The following is a 21737-nucleotide window of genomic DNA, read 5'->3' as shown; positions in this document are numbered from 1 at the left end:
AACAACGTGCCCGTAGCGCCAGCTCTTCAGCGAGGGGAGCTGTGTTATCCCACGCCGATATGGCTTCCTATCACGTGGCCTCGGCCTCTCCAAAGCTGGAACGTCATCGGTAATCCTCCGGCTCACACCACTCTAGGCTTGGATCAGGATCGAACACTAAGTTCCCCAACCCCTCATCCTCCGAGAGGTCGTCCTCGTCCCCCTCCTCCTCCTGGTCCTCCCCACCCCCCCCCTCCCCCCGGTCCTCCCCCCCCCCCCCCCCCTCCCGGTCCCCCCCCCCCCCCTGGTGCTCCTGGTCCTCCTCCTCGTCATCATCATCGGCCGCGGGAGGGGGCTAGGACTAGGAGTGAGTACCCGCGTCGCATTCTTCCTACGCGGCCGCCCCGTGGGAGCGACAGGGAGGGGGCTAGGAGGGGGTAGTAGCTCGGCCCTCGCCTCGAAGTCCCTACACCTACCAAGTCCTTGAGCTTCTTTTAAGACCGCCACCCCTTTTTTTGGCGCCATGCTTCAATCACCTGCAAACACAAATGAAGAGAGTGGTTTATTAGTACGCAATATTGTAAAGAGATAAATATTAGTGAAAGCAACAGAAATATAAGTAGATGAACATTAATGAAAGCAACAAATAATGCAAAAGGATGAACATTAATTAATTAGTGGAAGCAACAAATAGCTACCATAGAGTTCTCTCAAACATAGCACGGAGTTCTTACAAATAACCTAGCTAGACAATCTCTATTACACGGAGTTATTACAAATAGGCTAGCCTCACAATTACTACTACATAGATCGTAGCTCCGTGTCGCCATCCGTGATTGGACCGCGTGTCTCCTCATCGTCATCGGGCTCGGCGAACCAATAATCATCAATGAAACCTGGAGGTGGTCCATCCGCATCGAGGTCAATCCCTCGCTTTGAACGCCTCGAGCAAACTCGGGTCTTCCGGAGCACGGACATCCTCGGCTTCATCTTCTCGCATTGTCTCCATCCATGCCCGCGTCTTCTTGTTCATCGTCTACGACCATGTCATCGATAGTCGGCAAGCCGATTGTGAAATGGCCGGGGAGCCCTTCTTCCTGATAAAACTCGACACTCCTTGCGAGGGGTCTACGCGGCGGTAATCGTCCTTGTTTGGCGGGGCGGCCTATTGCGTGAAGGCACCGTCATCACAACATCCCATCCATGTAGACGTTTTGTCGGGTTTCGCACGCGTACGGGAGATAGAATACTTGAAAGGCCTGGGTTGCCAAGATGTACACATCCTCTCCCTTATAAACGGAGTTCCTTTCAACTTCGACCAACCCAATTTCAGGATCCCGTCTCACCCGACGTGGGTCAAACCAATGGCATTTGAAGACGACGGGATTTAGCCCTTTGTGAAACCCGTAATTCAGCTCGTATATACCCTCGACTCTTCCATAGTAATGGAGCCCATCATCACCTTGACATACCACCCCACTATTTATTGTCTTCGCGTTGGGCCGGCTTGTTGTGTATTGATGGGTCCGGAAGCGATACCCGTTCACGTCATAGGAGTTGAACGCTTCTACGGAATGGTCAAAGCCCCTAGCAATTTTTCTTAGCTCGACTTCATCTCTTTGTCGAGTTCTTGCCTACAAGTTTAGCACAAGAAGTTTAGAACGAGAAATGACCGATAAATGTAGGAAGTGCTAGCTAATTTGGATAGAATAGTACCAAATTACAAAACCAGCTCATCGAAACCGAAACCGCCTCCCTTATCGAAAATTTGCTTGGATTCTTCCTGGGGTAGGCTCCCTGTGGGTATTCTTCCAATGTATAGCCTTGAATTTCCTATACCGATGAAAAGATGAAGAGTTAGCCACGAACATACGAGTGAATGTTTGCGAATAATTAAATGGTTCGCACTTACTCGATGTACGGCTTCACTTCGACCATGGTGTTTAAGACATACGAGTGGATCAAGGTCCGCTCGGTAGGTCCGTTCAGTACGGCTTCGAGCCACTTGACTTGCCACCAAGCCCCACGAAGATGCTAAGCTTGGGTACTTCTTCATTGTTGGCGGTATTGTAACGGAGGACCGGGTTGTGCTTTGTGGGAATGTTGGGATCATAGTGCTTAGTGGTGAAGTTTGCCACCTCCACGTTCAGGACTCGCCTCGGCTATGGATGCTTCGATCTTGCATTTATTGCCAGTCATTTGACGAAGCTTTTGTGTTTCTCTCTCGGGACCAAACCGCCAACGGCCCCAATTCGGGCCCCCTTTAAGCACTCCTCCGCGAGGTGCAGGATCATGTGTTGCATCGGATTAAAAAACCCCGGAGGAAAGATCTTCTCCGGATCGCAAAGCAACACGGGTGCCTCTTCATCCAGCTTCTCAATCACTTTAGTGTCTAACTCCCTAGCACAAATCTGGCGGAAGAAAAACTCAACCTCGCTAGCACTCGCCAAGTCTTCTCAGGGACATAGCCTCGAATCATCACCGGCATTATCCGCTCAAGCCATATGTGGTAGTCATGACTCTTCAGTCCTTGTACTCGCAGCGTTTCAATGTTCAGGCCCATCCAGTTGGCTGCGAACCCATCGGGGAAAAACAAGGAGTCCTTCATCCATTGGAAGACCTCCCCTTTTTGGGCCTTTGTGAGGCAGAACGGAGCGTGTGGCTTAGTCCAAGTTTTTTTGGCACCATTAGGTGGCTGCATGTTCAACTCGGCCTATCACACCACCTTTCTTGATCAATTCGAGCCTTTATGTTATCCTTCGTCTTCTCGGTGTCCACAATCGTGCTCCAAATGGCTTCACCGATATTCTTCTCGGTGTGCATTACATCAATGTTATGCGGGAGCTCGAGAAACTCAAAGTAAGGGAGCTTCCATAAGCACGGCTTGTGAGTCCATTGGTGTGTCTCCCCATATCCTAAGAAACCATTCCCATCGGGGCTAGGCTGAAGAGCATCTAACTCGGCCTTGATTTCCGTTCCGGTCTTCGGAATTGGCTTCGGGCCACGGACAACACGGCCTTTCTTGAAACTCTTTACATCACTCCCGTATGCATGCCTCCGCTCAAGGAACCGTCGAGCTTCATCAAAGCATGAATACTTGCCTCCCTTGTTTAGCCGTAAGAAAGTCACGGCCTGTCCGCACCGTGGGCAAGGCCACTTCCCATGTGTACACCACCCGCGAACAAAGCACGTGCTGGCAGGTCATGCGGGACGTGTGGTACCACACATACATATCGAAGTACTCCTTCTTTGATGCGTCATATGTTCGGATCCCGCGACCTTCCCAGCCACGAACCAAGTCATCCACCAGCGGTTCCAGGTACACATTCATGTTCTTGCCCGGGTATTTGGGCCCCGGGATTATCATCGACACAAACATGTTCTCTCGATCTCATGCGACGCCGGGGGGAGGTTCATGGGAATAACAAACACCGGCCAACAACCGTATACCGCAGCCGACATACCATATGGATTGAACCCATCGCTTGATATCGCAACCGCTACGCTCCCTCGGGTCACCTGCTTTCGCGTGGAAATTTCTTCACAAAGTTCTTCCATGCAGCACCATCCGACGGATGTATCATCTTGTCGGTGTATCTGTTTCCTTCCACGGCCCACCTCATCTGCTGGGCGCATCCTCGGTCATGAAGAGCCGCTGGATCCTCGGTAGAACCGGAAGATAGCGGAGGATATTCTTGGCAACCGTGGTCCGCCTCTTCCGACCATCACCATTGCGGTCTACCTCAAAGTACCTAGAGGAATTGCATTTGATGCAATAATTTGTGTCAGCGTGCTCCTCTCCGAATAGCATGCATCCCTTTGGACAAGCGTGTATCTCGCTGAGATGACATCTTAAGGTCACTCGAGCAATTTGGTCGAATAGTAGAAGTTTTGCGGCAAGAGGTGCCCTTTCGGCAGTAAGGCTGCCTACGATGACCAGAAGTTCATCGAACCCATCTCCGCACAAGTTCCTATGGCACTTCAAGGCCATAAGGCGAGCGATGGCATCTAGTTGGGTAACCTCTGTATTTTCATGTAGGGGTTTCGCGAAGCAAACGAGCCTCATAATACTCCTTTGTGTTTTCCTCCGGGTCCTCACTTGTCTCCGCATCCCGAGGTGTCTCCACCTCTACATGAGAGCTTTCAGGCACATTACCATTAGCCAAGTTTTCTAAGCACCTATCAAAACCAAAGTGTCATATTCCCCCTAGGTTGAATCGCCGCACCTCCTTCCTAGCACGTTTCTTTGCCTTTTCTCCATGGTAAGTCCAAATCATGTAGGACGGTGTGAACCCAAACTTGATCAGGTGCAAACTCATAGTTTCCTTGTCCTGTGCCTTTCGGTTAGCGCACTTACTACAAGGGCACCAAACACTTATAGGTTCTGCTAGGGATGGCAAACGCCCTATCCACAAACCGCTCGGTCTTTTCTCCCCATTCATCGATATAGTTCCACCGACCGATTCTGCCATCGTACATCCAGCCACGATTATCCATCCTCTAATCAGCAACAAAACGAGACGAACATAGCATTTATATATCAAATACGAAATAAATGCATCATATATTTATTTATTTTACGCGTGCATCAACCTGAAACTCTACTAGGTGGGCTCCTAGCAGCCGCCGGATCCGTAGATTGAGTACGTTCTCCGAGCTCTACCTCGATCCGAGACAGAACTCGGCAGCACCTCCCCGCCGCTCTCCCGATACACGTCTCGGCAAAAAGCCGAGAGGGTGTGCATCCGGAGAACAACGGGGAGGCGCTACCGAAATCCTGTCTCGGATCGGGGTAGAGCACGGAGAACGTACCCAACTACGCATCCGCCGGCTGTCCCGATAAATGCCGTAAGAGTTACGGTTCATAATATGCGAGACCACTAATGCATATTTATCCGCGTAACCCTTACGGTCGGGAAGAGACGCCTAGGTATCGCGACGTACTTGGTGATCTAGACATAAAGAAAAACCTAGGTACAAGAGAGGCGAACGGATTCTCACCCTCGAAGCGTGACCGACAGCTCGGCGAAGAAGACCAATGACCCTCCGGCAACGCTCCTCAAGCACCCCGACAACGCCGGCCCCCGTGTCCACCTCGAAACATCGTCTGCATAGCGAGAAAAATAAATTAGTCATTCAAGTCAAGACTAAATTCTGCCTCAAATTCCTATTTGCTAAATGGCCCTAATTTTGACCTACCGAGACCTAAATTTTTCCGTACGCTCGTGTATGCAAATTTCACAAAATCAATGCATCTCAATGTGCTTTACGTGTCTTATCTTGATCCATGTAAAGGCATAAGGCAAAGTATTTTAACTTCATGCATGATATGAATAAAATACCAGCTCATGTCAAAATATCACACAAATAGCTCACGATTTTCAAATTTATCTACATCTAGCAGCGTTCATTTCAATGTAACACACAAACAACCCGTCGGGTCGGGAACACACAAACACACCTTGCTGCAGAGATTGGCGTATTGGCGGAATGGACAAGAGGCCGTCGTTTCGGGTCAGCAGGCCGTCGGGTCGAGGCAGCAGGGTGGAGGACCTCCCGTATCCCGCCGGAATCGGAGCAGGCGGCGGGGGCGGCGGCGGGACCTAGCTCCCTAGCTCGGCCGCGGTGGCGGTGGGGGAGGGGAGCAGCAGCAGCGGTGGGGGAGGGGAGCAGCAGCGGCGGTGGGGGAGGGGAGCAGCAGCAGCGGTGGGGGAGGGGAGCAGCAGCAGCGGTGGGGGAGGGGAGCAGCAGCAGCGGCGGTGGGGGAGGGGGGCGGGGAAGCAGCAGCGGCGACGGGGGAATGGCGGCGTGCGTGGCTGGCGGCAGTGGTTGGGGAGGGGCGGTGGTGTCCGTGGCTGGCGGCAGCGGCGGGGGAGGGGTGGCGGTGTGCGTGGCTGGCGGCAGCGGCCGGGGAGGGGCGGCGTGGCGGCGTGGCGCGTGGTGGCGTGGATGCGGGCGAGGCGGCGCGGCGTGGATGCAACGAAGGGCGAGGTCGATGCGTTTGTGGCTCGGTGCCCCGACCGTGTACGTTATCCCCACACTTTGCCGTGCTCCGTTCTTTGCCGTGCGGCAAAGGGCCTTTGCCGTGCGGGGACTCTTTGCCGTGCGCATGGCGGTCTTTGCCGTGCGGTAGGATTCTTTGCCGTGCGCCGCGCACGCAAAGCATTTTTATTTTATTTTTACCACTTCTATAACACTAAGAATTTTATTTGTAAATTATCAATAACATTAAGTTTTATTTGTAAATTATATTAAACTTGTTTTTCAAAATGTGTATTATTTAATACTATATGTTTCATGTTTTTCAAGAAATGTGTGATTAACCATAACCCTAACCCTAACCCTAAATCCTAACCCATTGATCTAGCCACATTAATCATAACCCTAACCCTAAATCATATAACCCTAAATCATATAACCCTAAATCATAACCCTAACCCTAAACCCTAACCCTAAATCCTAACACATTAATACTTAACCATAAATCCTAACCCTAAATCATATAACCCTAAATCATAACCCTAACCCTAACTCTAACCCTAAACCCTAAACCTATAACTAACCATAAATACTTACCCTTTAACCTAAATCTTTGGTTCTCCATGTGTATATGTACTAAACAAACCTAAAGGAATGAAAAGTTACATTGGTGCACCCGGCGCGGAGAAATCTAGGGGTAGACCCGACGGGCACGCGTTCCGCTGTTTTGGGGGAGGAGGGGGATAACGACCGCCGGAGCACCGGAACCCCACCAAACCTTGCATGTGGACCTATGATATGTTTCAAAGTGTGGTGCAAGGTCTAATGGTGCAAAAGTAGCTCCCCTAAACCCTAAACCCTAAACTCGGGGAGGCTTCGAGCCCTAAACCCCTCTAAATCCCTAAACCACGACGCTGAGCTGCGTAACCATGCATCATAAACCCTAACCCTAACCCTAAACCCTAAACCTATACCTAACCATAAATACTTACCCTTTAACCTAAACCCTAGCCCTACCCCTAAACCCTAGCCCTAACCCTAACCAAGAGATCCGGCTCACCGTCGATCGTGTGATAATGGCTCTAGCCGCGGGTGTATGTGCCAAAGGGTCCCAATCTTGGTTCTCCATGTGTATATGTACTAAACAAACCTAAAGGAATGAAAAGTTACATTGGTGCACCCTCGCGGAGAAATCTAGGGGGTAGACCCGCCGGGGCACACGTTCCGCTGTTTTGGGGGAGGAGGGGGATAACGACCGCCGAGCACCGGAACCCCACCAAACCTTGCATGTGGACCTATTATATGTGTCAAAGTGTGATGCTAGGTGTAATTCACCAAATGGTGCATGGCATGGATCCCCGGTCCGACATTCCTCACCTTCGGCGATAACACTTAACGCATTCCCCGGACGTGTACGCCGAAGTGTCCCGCCGCGGTATATCGGGGGCTAGACTGTGCCAAAGGGTCCCAATCTTGGTTCTCCATGTGTATATGTACTAAACAAACCTAAACCTATGAAAAGTTACATTGGTGCACCCTCGCGGAGAAATCTAGGGGGTAGACCCGCGGGCACGCGTTCACTGTTTTGGGGGAGGAGGGGGATAACGACCGCCGGAGCACCGGAACCCCACCAAACCTTGCATGTGGACCTATGATATGTGTCAAAGTGTGGTGCAAGGTCTAATGGTGCAAAAGTAGCTCCCCTAAACCCTAAACCCTAAACCGGGAGGCTTCGAGCCCTAAACCCCTCTAAATCCCTAAACCACGACGCCGGAGCCGCAGAACCATGCATCATAAACCCTAACCCTAACCCTAAACCCTAAACCTATACCTAACCATAAATACTTACCCTTTAACCTAAACCCTATCCCTACCCCCTAAACCCTAGCCCTAACCCTACACCTAACCCTAACCAGAGATCCAGCTCACCGTCGATCGTGTGATAATGGCTCTAGCTGCGGGTGTATGTGCCAAAGGGTCCCAATCTTGGTTCTCCATGTGTATATGTACTAAACAAACCTAAAGGAATGAAAAGTTACATTGGTGCACCTGCGCGGAGAAATCTAGGGGGTAGACCCGCCGGGCACACGTTCCACTGTTTTGGGGGAGGAGGGGAGAACGACCGCCGAGCACCGAACCCCACCAAACCTTGCATGTGGACCTATTCTATGTGTCAAAGTGTGATGCTAGGTGTAATTCACCAAATGGTGCATGGCATGGATCCCCGGTCCGACATTCCTCACCTTCGGGCGATAACACTTAACGTATTCCCCGGACGTGTACGCCGAAGTGTCCCGCCGCGGGTATATCGGGGGCTAGACTGTGCCAAAGGGTCCCAATCTTGGTTCTCCATGTGTATATGTACTAAACAAACCTAAACCTATGAAAAGTTACATTGGTGCACCTCGCGGAGAAATCTAGGGGGTAGACCCGCCGGGCACGCGTTCTCGCCGTTTTGGGGGGAGGAGGGGGATAACGACCGCCGGAGCACCGGAACCCCACCAAACCTTGCATGTGGACCTATGATATGTGTCAAAGTGTGGTGCAAGGTCTAATGGTGCAAAAGTAGCTCCCTAAACCCTAAACCCTAAACCGGGGAGGCTTCGAGCCCTAAACCCCTCTAAATCCCTAAACCACGACGCCGGAGCCGCAGAACCATGCATCATAAACCCTAACCCTAACCCTAAACCCTAAACCTAAACCTAACCATAAATACTTACCCTTTAACCTAAACCCTAGCCCTACCCCTAAACCCTAGCCCTAACCCTACACCTAACCCTAACCAAGAGATCCGCTCACCGTCGATCGTGTGATAATGGCTCTAGCTGCGGGTGTATGTGCCAAAGGGTCCCAATCTTGGTTCTCCATGTGTATATGTACTAAACAAACCTAAAGGAATGAAAAGTTACATTGGTGCACTCGCGCGGAGAAATCTAGGGGGTAGACCCGCCGGGCACACGTTCCGCTGTTTGGGGGGAGGAGGGGGAGAACGACCGCCGGAGCACCGGAACCCCACCAAACCTTGCATGTGGACCTATTATATGTGTCAAAGTGTGATGCTAGGTGTAATTCACCAAATGGTGCATGGCATGGATCCCCGGTCTGACATTCCTCACCTTCGGGCGATAACACTTACCGATTCCCCGGACGTGTACGTCGAAGTGTCCCGCCGCGGTATATCGGGGGCTAGACTGTGCCAAAGGGTCCCAATCTTGGTTCTCCATGTGTATATGTACTAAACAAACCTAAACCTATGAAAAGTTACATTGGTGCACCCTCGCGGAGAAATCTAGGGGGTAGACCCGCTGGGCACGCGTTCCGCTGTTTTGGGGGAGGAGGGGGATAACGACCGCCGGAGCACCGGAACCCCACCAAACCTTGCATGTGGACCTATGATATGTGTCAAAGTGTGGTGCAAGGTCTAATGGTGCAAAAGTAGCTCCCCTAAACCCTAAACCCTAAACTCGGGAGGCTTCGAGCCCTAAACCCCTCTAAATCCCTAAACCACGACGCCGGAGCCGCAGAACCATGCATCATAAACCCTAACCCTAACCCTAAACCCTAAACCTAAACCTAACCATAAATACTTACCCTTTAACCTAAACCCTAGCCCTGGCCCCTAAACCCTAGCCCTAACCCTACACCTAACCCTAACCAAGAGACCAGTGCACACCGTCGATCGTGTGATAATGGCTCTAGCCAGCCGGTATATGTGCCAAAGGGTCCCAATCTTTGGTTCTCCATGTGTATATGTATTAAACAAACCTAAAAGAATGAAAAGTTACATTGGTGCACCTCGCCGGAGAAATCTAGGGGGTAGACCCGCCGGGCACACGTTCCGCCGTTTTGGGGGAGGAGGGGAGAACGACCGCCGGAGCACCGAACCCCACCAAACCTTGCATGTGGACCTATTATATGTGTCAAAGTGTGATGCTAGGTGTAATTCACCAAATGGTGCATGGCATGGATCCCCACGGTCCGACATTCCTCACCTTCTGGGCGATAACACTTAACGTATTCCCCGGACGTGTACGGTGAAGTGTCCCGCCGCGGGTATATCGGGGGCTAGACTGTGCCAAAGGGTACCACACATGATTTTCCATATGTCCATGGACTAAACAAACCTAAACCTATGAAAAGGTATATTGGTGGAACGTCGCGCGGAGAAATCTAGGGGTAGACCCGCCGTCCCGCCGTTTGTGGGGGAAGGAGGGGGATAACGACCGCCGAGCACCGGAACCCCACCAAACCTTGCATGTGGACCTATGATATGTTTCAAAGTGTGGTGCAAGGTCTAATGGTGCAAAAGTAGCTCCCCTAAACCCTAAACCCTAAACTCGGGGAGGCTTCGAGCCCTAAACCCCTCTAAATCCCTAAACCACGACGCCGAGCCGCATAACCATGCATCATAAACCCTAACCCTAACCCTAAACCCTAAACCTATACCTAACCATAAATACTTACCCTTTAACCTAAACCCTAGCCCTACCCCTAAACCCTAGCCCTAACCCTACACCTAACCCTAACCAGCAGATCCCGGCTCACCGTCGATCGTGTGATAATGGCTCTAGCTGCGGTGTATATGCCAAAGGGTCCCAATCTTGGTTCTCCATGTGTATATGTACTAAACAAACCTAAAGGAATGAAAAGTTACATTGGTGCACCCTGCGCGGAGAAATCTAGGGGGGTAGACCCGCCGGGGCACACGTTCCACTGCTTTGGGGAGGAGGGGGAGAACGACCACCGAGCACCGAACCCCACCAAACCTTGCATGTGGACCTATTCTATGTGTCAAAGTGTGATGCTAGGTGTAATTCACCAAATGGTGCATGGCATGGATCCCCGGTCCGACATTCCTCACCTTCGGGCGATAACACTTAACGCATTCCCCGGACGTGTACGTCGAAGTGTCCCGCCGCTGGTATATCGGGGCTAGACTGTGCCAAAGGGTCCCAATCTTGGTTCTCCATGTGTATATGTACTAAACAAACCTAAACCTATGAAAAGTTACATTGGTGCACCCTGCGCGGAGAAATCTAGGGGGTAGACCCGCCGGGCACGCGTTCGCTGCGTTTTGGGGGAGGAGGGGGATAACGACCGCCGGAGCACCGGAACCCCACCAAACCTTGCATGTGGACCTATGATATGTGTCAAAGTGTGGTGCAAGGTCTAATGGTGCAAAAGTAGCTCCCCTAAACCCTAAACCCTAAACTCGGGAGGCTTCGAGCCCTAAACCCCTCTAAATCCCTAAACCACGACGCGGAGCTGCAGAACCATGCATCATAAACCCTAACCCTAACCCTAAACCCTAAACCTAAACCTAACCATAAATACTTACCCTTTAACCTAAACCCTAGCCCTGGCCCCTAAACCCTAGCCCTAACCCTACACCTAACCCTAACCAAGAGACCGAGCACACCGTCGATCGTGTGATAATGGCTCTAGCTGCTCGGTATATGTGCCAAAGGGTCCCAATCTTTGGTTCTCCATGTGTATATGTACTAAACAAACCTAAAAGAATGAAAAGTTACATTGGTGCACCCGCGCGGAGAAATCTAGGGGGGTAGACCCGCCGGGGCACACGTTCCGCTGTTTTGGGGGGAGGAGGGGGAGAACGACCGCCGGAGCACCGGAACCCCACCAAACCTTGCATGTGGACCTATTCTATGTTTCAAAGTGTGATGCTAGGTGTAATTCACCAAATGGTGCATGGCATGGATCCCCGCGGTCTGACATTCCTCACCTTCGGGCGATAACACTTACCGCATTCCCTGGACGTGTACGGTGAAGTGTCCCGCCGCGGGTATATCGGGGGCTAGACTGTGCCAAAGGGTACCACACATGATTTTCCATATGTCCATGGACTAAACAAACCTAAACCTATGAAAAGGTATATTGGTGGAACGTCGCGCGGAGAAATCTAGGGGGTAGACCCGCCGTCCCGCTGTTTTGGGGGAAGGAGGGGGACGGCCGCCGGAGCACCGGAACCCCGATATATGTGGGGGATGAGCATGGAGACTAATTTTGTATTTCACATAGTGTAATAAATAGTCATCAAAAAGAAAAACTAATTAACAAAATAAATATAAGTAGTAGATGAAATAAAATAGTTAGAAAAACAAAAAAAAGTATAATGGCGCACGGCAAGGGAGAGCGCACGGCAAAGGACCCTTTGCCGTGCAACTTGTCTGTCTCGCACGGCAAGTTTGGCCGCACGGCAGCGTGCTCGTGCCTTTGCCGTGCGTCGTTTCTTTGCCGTGCGGCTTGCGGGGTCTTTGCCGTCCCGAAATCTTTGCCGTGCGCTTCTCCAATTCTTTGCCGTGAGACACTTCTTTGCCGTGCGCCATATCTTTCTTTGCCGTGATATGTTTCTTTGCCGTGCGCTGCGCTAATACTTTGCCGTGCATTTTTTCGTTGCCGTGCGCTCTTTCTGCTACGCACGGCAAAGAAATCTTTGCCGTGCAGCAGCTCACGGCAAAGTTTGGCTGCACGGCAGCGCCTGATTTTCCCGTAGTGCTCTGTGTTGGGACATGCAAAGCAATGATAGCCACGTTCACCCGCAATACAAACAAATAACCACACCATGCATTTCATCGTCGGCCCCACATACAGTCACTTTCCATGCACCACCAGTACCTTTACATATACATGTTGTGTACATCTACGACTTGATCTCCGGAGCATCACATACTATCATACATCACGTGGTTTTCTTTGGGACTCAAATCAATGGCAACTCCACATACTTATTTACATCGCCATCGTTGTTGTTACACGGTTCAATCGACAAGTTTCTAGCGCCTAGCGGTTGCACAAGAAAATTACATCATCATCGTGGGTGTTTCATACTAGGGTCTACATATTTGTTGGTGCATATCGCTGCGTGGAGAATTATACCGTCGTTGTGGGGTTTCATGGTCTTCGCATGTGATCTCTATTTTGAGTTGTCTTGTGGCTCTACATGATGATTCAATATATCATCTCCATGGGCATTCTTTCACGGTATTTCTGACTAGCTCGATAGTATGTGGTGCCGCAAGGCTCTACATGGCGATCTATACCATTGAAACGGACATTAACGGTTCATACATGCAATCAAAAGTTTGTGGCATCTCACTGCTTTACATTACATATATACCGTTGCCACCTTTTTTGCATCTACAACATTCAGGCATGCTAAAAGTGGTGCATCGCAACTCTACATGACATAATTTTGTTGTCGTGGGCGCATTCATGGTTCAACATATTTGTGTTATAACACCTTTCGCCGCATCTCATGGCACCTCACAATGATCTACATTTTTGCCTGGCATCATGCTTGTAGCTATCGTGATGGCAGTGTGTTTCACGACTCATGATGATCTCCAAAAGAATACAATTGTATCATTATTTCCTTTACAATTAGGAAACTGGGACAATAGGAGAAGGCCTAGTATCTTCATTACCAAATAAGGTGATGTATTGTGTCCGATCAAACAATCTATTAATTTTTTCCAAACGGAAATTTGTGTGCTCATTAGATTATGCTGAAAAGATCATTATCTTAACATGTTGTTACTTTTCCAGTTCAGTTTTACTTTAGATAGTACTATTTATACCTAGCCATCCCCGCTTCCACCGAGCATATAATGCATGGGCGCTCCACGACCTCATCGCCGTGCTCTAGCTGATGTGCGTCTCTCATCGTTTTGAATGTTTCACCGCGGTCATCGCCGTCGCGGTGCACGTCCCGCTCAGCCTTGCTTCTCTTCTTCTTCATGGGCTTCGGCATGTGCTGAGGAGGGAGGAGGTGGTGGATGAGGAGAGAGATAGGTCATGAGATGGAGAAAATGAAGTGTACCACAAAGTGTGATAAGTCAGGGGCACCCACATATTGGTAGAAAAACTGTGTTGCCATCTTCTGTCTTAATTTACAAGCTCCAATCTCGCCGCTCCAATCTCGCTGCACCCAATCTCTCGCCACACTTCCCAACCGCTCCAATCTCGCCGTGGCGAACGGCTTCGGCCACAGCAGCCTCATCGTTGTGGAGGCGTGGTAGCACGCAGCGTATCCTATCCCGCCGGACATGCGCCTGCCAAGCGGCGGCGGCTGGAGGATGGCCGTCAACGACGTCGGTGTCCCGCCGCCGCCGTAGGGCACAGAGCGCTAGAGGGACACAATCAGGACCCGGCGGGCTCGCCTCAGCGCCAAGGAGCGAGCCATTCTGACCTGGCCCCCCACCGGTAACGACGACTGGTGGGCGGAGTACATCCAGGCGCAGCACGACGCTGAGATGTACATCTCCGCCGGCCTCATCGGCTGGAAGAACACCTGGAATAGGGAGGGCGCCTTCGCTTCCGGGGCGTTCCTGGGTGCACCCTCGAGCATGTCGTCGATGACATTCAGAACTGCACTCCAAGGCTGGAGATGCCGCCTCGCCGCCACTATCTCCTTCGCCCGCAGAGACGCCGGCAGCCGAGGAGGGCGTACTCGTCCTCCTCAAACTCTTCTTTGTTGGGGCCAGCACGATCGGCGTCTTCGTCGCGTCGTGCCACGCTCTACACCGTGCCGAACCGGGAGGTGAAGGCTGAGCCGGAGTATGCAACGCCTCCCGTCAATCGGAGGCGCGGTGGCAACAACCTCAGCATCCGCAAACCAACGCGGCAGCAGCACAGCCGCGCCGGTGGCACCCTCCTCATCCCAAAGCCGGCGGTGAAGGAGGAGAAGGACGACGAGGAAGCCGCGAAGGCCGCGCAGCTGGCGGAGTACGAGCGTCATCAGCGCCTCATCGCCAGCAGCGACGACCCGGACAACTGCCCAGGGTTGCACGCGGTGTTCGCAGCGTCACTGAACGACAAGGACGGCTAGAGGGCTACCTCGGCGCGGTGATCACAATGTCCATCCGCGACACCGGGAGGCCACATCGACCTCACCGACGACGGCGAGGATGGACCAAGCGGCACGGTGAAGGACAAGCCCGTTGACGAACCTAGCGAGCGCGGCAAGGTGACGCCATCATCGACGACATGTACAACTTCCACCATTACTGCGACGCCTCTGGCCACCGCAAGTACTTCTAGATTAGGGTTTAGGTTTAAATTTCATCAAATTTTGTTCGAATTTATGTAATATATAGCATGTTTGAATGAATTCAACTGTTTTCGATTAAATTTGAAAAAACTCAAATTCTGTTTGGGTGACACGGCTAGGGAGCGACGTCCCCCAAACGCGGCACAAACAAAACGCGTCGTTCCCAAAACGCTAAATCCGGTGCCGTTTGGGGCTGCTCTGGGGGACGCGGCTGGAGATGCTCTAATGGTAGCTAAATTGATGCCCTATGTAAATGGGAAGGAAAACCTATAAAGTGATAAAAAATAGGCAAGAAAACTGTTGAAATGAAAAATGGGCCATAAAATCAATGACGTAAAAAAAATTAACATGCAGGTTAGCCGCCTCAATTTCAACAATGTGCTACAGCCTTGTGAAAACGGGCGGGAAAATTACGAAATCTTCGGACAACTCAGAACCCTAGCATTTCGTGTGGTATCTATCATTTCATGACACATAAAATGACGGATCTCTAAACTCTGAACCAAAAACTCTAGCCCTAAAACTTAAATGCTAAATCTATTAAAGTACAAGTCTAGAAAAACCTAACTTTCCGAGAGCCCCTGCACGCCACATGAATCACCACGCTCTCGAAAAACGCCATTGACGTACAAAAACTTTAGGCGGGAAACCGTATAAAAGTACAGTTGTATCAGAATTAGGCGGGAAAACTATCAGAACAAAAGTTTGCGTGGGAAAAGTGCCAACACAAAAAACGAGCGAAATAACTACCTAAAGAAAAATGGTGTGTTATAGACTCCCGGCAACGGGTGTGAAAACTATGAAATCTTGGGACAACTAGAACGACACGGATATCTTGCACTTGCATTTAATGCTCGGGTGATGTACCCGGTTAGGTAGAATGGTACTAGATCATCAGATGATTCAAAATTTAAGTGAAGGGTTTAATTCAACTGACCATGCTAGCCATCTAATGAAAATAGCGATTTTTTTTAATAGTTCTTCTAGTAGCAAGAAAATAAGTAGGAAGTGACGAGGAATCTAGTAAAGAAAGGCACCACCTATATCCAACCACTGCTAGGCGGTGTCCGTATCTTTCGGATGTTGCTTATGTTTCCCTCTTCGAGCTCGCCACTCGCATAGACACGAAAACCGGGATTGATTTAGAGATGAAGGAGATGCCTGCCAGTCGACGCCAGCGAGGAGTTACGCGGCGGCTGTAGCCTCCTCTCCTTAGGCTTCTATATTACAGGAAGACGATGTTCATCTCTTTTTTACTTGCCACTTTGTCAAAGCTGCTTGGTTCAGTGCGCCATGGTACCTCCGAGCTGAAATAATAACACAAAATACACATTCTTTAACTAATATTCTGCTGAACATGCTCAACTTGCCTCATCCACATGCTTCTCTCAGGAATATTTTAACCTTTATGTGGTGCATATGGAAGTCTAGAAATGATTGTCCTGTTTAACAGGGATCTCACGCCCCAGTGCAAGCTCGCCAAGTACGGGAACAACGGAGGCGAGGGGTCCTCCTCCGGCGGGTCGAGCCACCCCCTCACTCGCCTGCCTACGACAGTTCCGAGGTGGAGGTCGACATGTTGCCGGCGCGGGAGCCGAGGGTAACCGCCGGCGACTACGTGCACGGCTCCGACGAGGAGGACGCCGTCATCGCGCAGGTGGCAGCCATCACGGAGGCGGAGGCACGCGCTCGCTGACGCTGGGAGGAGGCTGACGCCATCCGCCAAGTCAGGGAATACGAGGCGACGCGCCGAGAGGAGCGCGTCCGCCACGTCAAGTCGAGCTTGACGACGAGTAGGATCTCGACGCCTGCTCCGCGTCTACGCCTTCCTCCTCCACCACCGGCACCACCGCGCGCAGAGGCCATCGGAGCAGCATTTTGGTCGAAATTAGGTCGCGCGGTTAGGGCTACTAGTTAATTTAGGTTTTTAGTAGATATTATGTAAAGTTTGATGCTCAATCGGAGCATCAAAGTATCATCTATATGTGTTCATCGATGAATTCTCCCGCGAGAATTTAATTTCATTTTTTCAGTTCGTGTTTTACGGTTTCTGTTATGCACGACTTGCAAAATCATCCTAACAGACGTTTTCGGGAGACTGAATCCCAGTTTTCCGGTTCCCACTTTTTCGGTTAGTGTTAGAGCTGCTCTTAGCTAGTTAGCGCATATACGAGCATGTGCAGGTCGACTGATGGCCACTTCATGTCGTGCCCACTACTTTGAGCGATTCTGGCTATTTCCCTTCTTTTCTCGAGTTATTTCCTCTTGTAGTCTCTTTCCATTTTGATTCACATGCCATAAATGAGTGACTCGATCATCTCTTCACTCACGGATCATTGTTGCCTTGTCTCCAGAACTTGTAGAAGAATGCTAACGGATCACGAGCTCGTATAGCTTGACAGGCTGGTTGCATGCCTACCTAGTTTGTGTAGCCTAGGCGTTGTAATTAACCGTCATCATCATCCTCGCTGCTGCGGACGGTGTGGGTGGACATTGTAGAGGACGCGTCGTGGCCGGCCGGAAGTCGAGAGTGGTGCCATGAGCTCCAATGCCAGTAACCAGCAGGTCCACGTTTGCAGTCGGGACGACGATGGGGCCTGTTGTGCGGGGGACAAGGAGCTCCAGCTCCGTGAGCTTGTCGGCCGTCACGCGGTGCCGAGAACACCACGGGAAGGTAATCGTCCATGTTCCAGAGAAAAGAGTTTGTTTTGCATTGGGTTCTGTCGTCGCATCCATGTGTCGGATTATCGAGTCAGACATGCATCTACCCATTGTGCACTTGAGGAGGGAGTGCCGCCATGAATCCATCTTGCCACACGGGGAGCAAGAACTATTGGTCGTCATGTTGGAATTGGGTGTTTAGCTAGCCGCCATAGGAATTTGGAGGGGACACGAATCTTCCAAAGTCTAGTCCAATTTATTTGCTCCTCCTTTTGGTTAGAACTCAGCGCCATGCTCTCCAGACACGCCTCGCTCCTTGTTCTAGTATTGACTACCATACGGTAAGCTGGTCGAACCGTAAAAACTCGCCTCACCCAAATATCCGCAAAAAGGGTTTTGCTTAATGGGATTAAATGGATCACCTCGATGTCCACCGGGATAAAGAACTCTTCAAGCCGATGTAGATCCAACTAACCAGCAGATGAACCATCAATAAAATCTGCTATCGCTGGTGGAGGATTAGCTTTTTTTTTTTTTTTGCATGCAATAGGTCGCCTCGTGAAATCACGGGGAGCCAATTTTCGTGCCAGGCATGCGTGGTCACCCATGTACCAATCCTGCAAATGAGCCCCTAGTACTAGTAGGTGTAGCCTAGGAGTTGTAGCTCCTTGCCTAGTCTATCATCCCGTCAGCATGGATGGATATTGTAGAGGACGCGCTGCCGCCGGAAGACGACGGGGCAGGCCATGCAAGGGACGAGGAGGTCCGGCTCCATGAGCTACCGGCCATCACATGGCGCCGAGAACACCACGGGCAGGTATCGTATGTGAACTTGGAGTTCTTAAAGCTAGCTGTTGTGAAATGTGAGAAAGAAATACACGTACCTACAAGCGTGCATACGTGCTCTGAGTTGTACACCTCCCACGGCTGCTTATGGAACGCCTGTACAGGTGAGTTTCCGGAACCCGTACCCCACATTGTACAACAGCTTGAAGGTAGCTTACATGTTAGCTTCGACATAGCACTGTACTAATATATTATTAAGTAAGAGCTCATTACAAGAGCTCATTACACTATTTTTTACTCCCTAGTGAGCGATCAGGTCACAAGCTTTTGGGCTAGCAGAACTTTTAGCTATTGATGTGAACTGAGAGCAATCAGGACACCAAAACGATCTGATTAGTAAGATTCTCAGAAAATTTTGGCATGACCTTCTCCTATTTTTTGGACAATCAAATCACAAATCAAACAATAACCAATAAAAGTGCAACCGTAACTCCATCACAAGTTTAACCAAACAGACATTACAACTACACCATTACAACTTCTCGTCATGGGAATTAGAAGAACAACCGGTCTGGAACATTCCAGATTTGGAGTTACAATAAACAGATGACAACCAATACAAATTCTTGTTTCGCAAACAAGAGGAGTTCAGCTGGCACTTCTTCCCTCCAGTCATGCATCAGACAGCAGCCTTCTAAAACTTGCAATTGAGAAAGATAAAAAATCAGTAAAGGGAAGTAATTTATCACAAGTACAGGCGAGTTCAAAGTAAGGAAGATATATGATACTTCCTCTGTCCCGAAATGCAACAACTTTCAGTAGGCTAAAATAGCATTTTGGACTGGAGGTAGTAGTTTCTAATATATATATTCCAAGGATATGTATTCATCGTAACATGAACAACACATAAATGAACTGAAAATGCAGTCAGTTCATTGCCAAGTTCAAGACAGTTACAAGCAACACATTATGTCCGATAAGCAAAATAACATAACCAGTAATCCAAATCAATTAAGAGGTATCCTGGTTGGTCAGATATGTGATGTGTAAAAGTACAATCAGCAACGAGATGGAATTACCATGCCAAGCAATCCAAGCAAGCAAGACTGTTCAAGAATAAGGAATGTGCCAGGAGTATTACTAAAAGGAACAAACGAAAATATATATCATCAACTTCTTTATGTATTCTATGATAATCTAAAGACAGCGTCAATCGCGATTAACATGCCAGGATACACCTAAGCAAGACTCCCAATTCCAGTATTCAGAAATAGAGCCAGCAAATACAACTAGCGCCAGATCAACTAAGCCACCAACAGCACATTCCAGTATTAGTAAAGCACCAGAAATTCCAAAAAGAGCAACGGCTCGATGGCAGGGCCTAGGGCACTGACTTGGTGGCTGAAACAACAAGCCACAACACACTGTGAGTGGGAGCCTGAGGAATCACCTGAGAAAACCTGCCACTCGAGGCGCCACCATACGTTGTCAACGCAAACAAGATAACAGCAAGAAGAAATGACTGATGAGCTCAGATTCAGCAGGATTTCCATGGTGAGGTGCTCAACAGCTTTTCTATGACAAGACCAAAAATACATGCAGATTAGAAAACAAATTAGGGCTTTGAGCATGGGAAATCAAGCACAAATACGCCCGACTCACCCTGATTGTCCGAGGTAGGTCGCACCGAATAGTCAACCAGCTGCAGCCCATCTTCGCTCCCGCGTCAGCGGCACAGACTGGGAAGCCAAGCTCCTGCACATGGCATTTTGCGTCAATGCAGCAATATGCATGGGAAACAAAAGCTATCATAATGTAGTTAAATACTTATATGCCCTGTAATTGCAACATATGCCGGTAGAACTTAAATACAAACATCTCACATCTCAGCTATTTTAAGATCAGAGCAACAGCATGTGAATATAGCAGTTGTAGAACCCACTTTATATAACAGTGTTATATATATATATATATCCCGTTAGTTGTTCAGAAACCAACCACATGTACAAGAAGAACATCAACTACCGCTAATTAAGCATACACCTAACTAAACATTGCTTTCATTTTTCCAGAAGAGATCAATGAAAGCCCAAACTTCAGATTAGCGAAACTTAAAGCAATGGTCGGGTAGCAACTAGCTGGAAACTTTCTCTAATTAAGCATGTCCTTGTATAAGAAGATCATCAACTACCGCTAATTAAGCATACACCTAACTAAACATTGCTCTCATTTTTCCAGAAGAGATCAACGAAAGCCCAAACTTCAGATTAGCGAAACTTGAAGCAATGATCAGGTCCAAACTAGCTGGAACCTTTCTCTGCAGCTGGAAGCCAAAAAATCAAAAAAAAATCTGAGAGTGCAGCAGGATGCACCTTGCTACTAGAAGTGGTTGTTCTGCGAGTAAGTCGCCCTCCTGAACCCATCGCCGCCCATCCTCGCTAGCAATGCCGCCTTTTCACCGGAGACATACAGATTAGAAAACAAAAGAGGGCTTTGAGCATGGGAAATGAAGCGCAAACAATAAGCGCCACGGACCCACGAGGATGCCCGACTCACCCTGCTTGTCCCAGGTAGGTGTAGTGAACCAGCTGCAGTCCTGAACCAGCAGTGCTGCTCCCTTGGCCCAGCGCCAATGACACCTCATTCTTGCTCCTGCGTCAGCTGCACAGACTGGGAAGCCAAGCTCCCTGCACATGGCACTTTGCGTCAATGCAGCAATATGAATCGGAAAGGAAAGCAATCATAATGTAATTAAATAGGCCTATAATTGCAACATATGCCGGCAGAACTTAAATACAAGCATCTCACGTCTCAGCTATTTTAAGACCAGAGCAACAGCATGTGAATATAGCAGTTGTAGAACCCACTTTATATAACAGTGTTATATATAGATCCCGTTAGTTCTTAAGAAACCAGCCACATGTCATGGGGAACAATCCCATGTCATTTTATTGATCATACACTCATCAACAACTCACCAATAGCATAAACAAATACAGGACAGCAAGTAAAACCAGTAGCATATCAAGATTCATGTGAACTTGACCAAGAAGTTGATCAAACAATCAATTAGGATATCAAGGAATTTATTCCAGCAATAGGTATGGATAAAGAGCTGCTCTATAGCTCATATATAAAACCAGGAAGCAATAACAACAACAACTACTACACATCCCGCACTTCACATACACTAGCAGATTTTAATTGACCATGTCCTTGTACAAGAAGATCATCAACTACCGCTAATTAAGCATACACCTAA

General features: G+C 49.5%; 1 long non-coding RNA gene across 1 annotated transcript; it reads right to left on the bottom strand.

The window, feature by feature from the left end:
• Positions 1-20131: 20131 nt before the first annotated feature.
• On the bottom strand, positions 20132-21136 carry LOC124695186. Its single transcript, XR_007000541.1, has 3 exons — positions 21032-21136; positions 20848-20926; positions 20132-20230 (listed from the first exon to the last, which is right to left on the bottom strand). It is a non-coding gene; the product is annotated as an uncharacterized LOC124695186 (long non-coding RNA).
• Between the last annotated feature and the right edge of the window lie 601 nt (positions 21137-21737).

The sequence above is a fragment of the Lolium rigidum genome, chromosome 3 (genome assembly GCF_022539505.1).
Source record: "Lolium rigidum isolate FL_2022 chromosome 3, APGP_CSIRO_Lrig_0.1, whole genome shotgun sequence".
NCBI classification, from domain to species: Eukaryota; Viridiplantae; Streptophyta; class Magnoliopsida; order Poales; family Poaceae; genus Lolium; species Lolium rigidum.
Note: the sequence above shows the minus strand (reverse complement) of the source record. Positions and strands in the feature narration are given on the sequence as shown.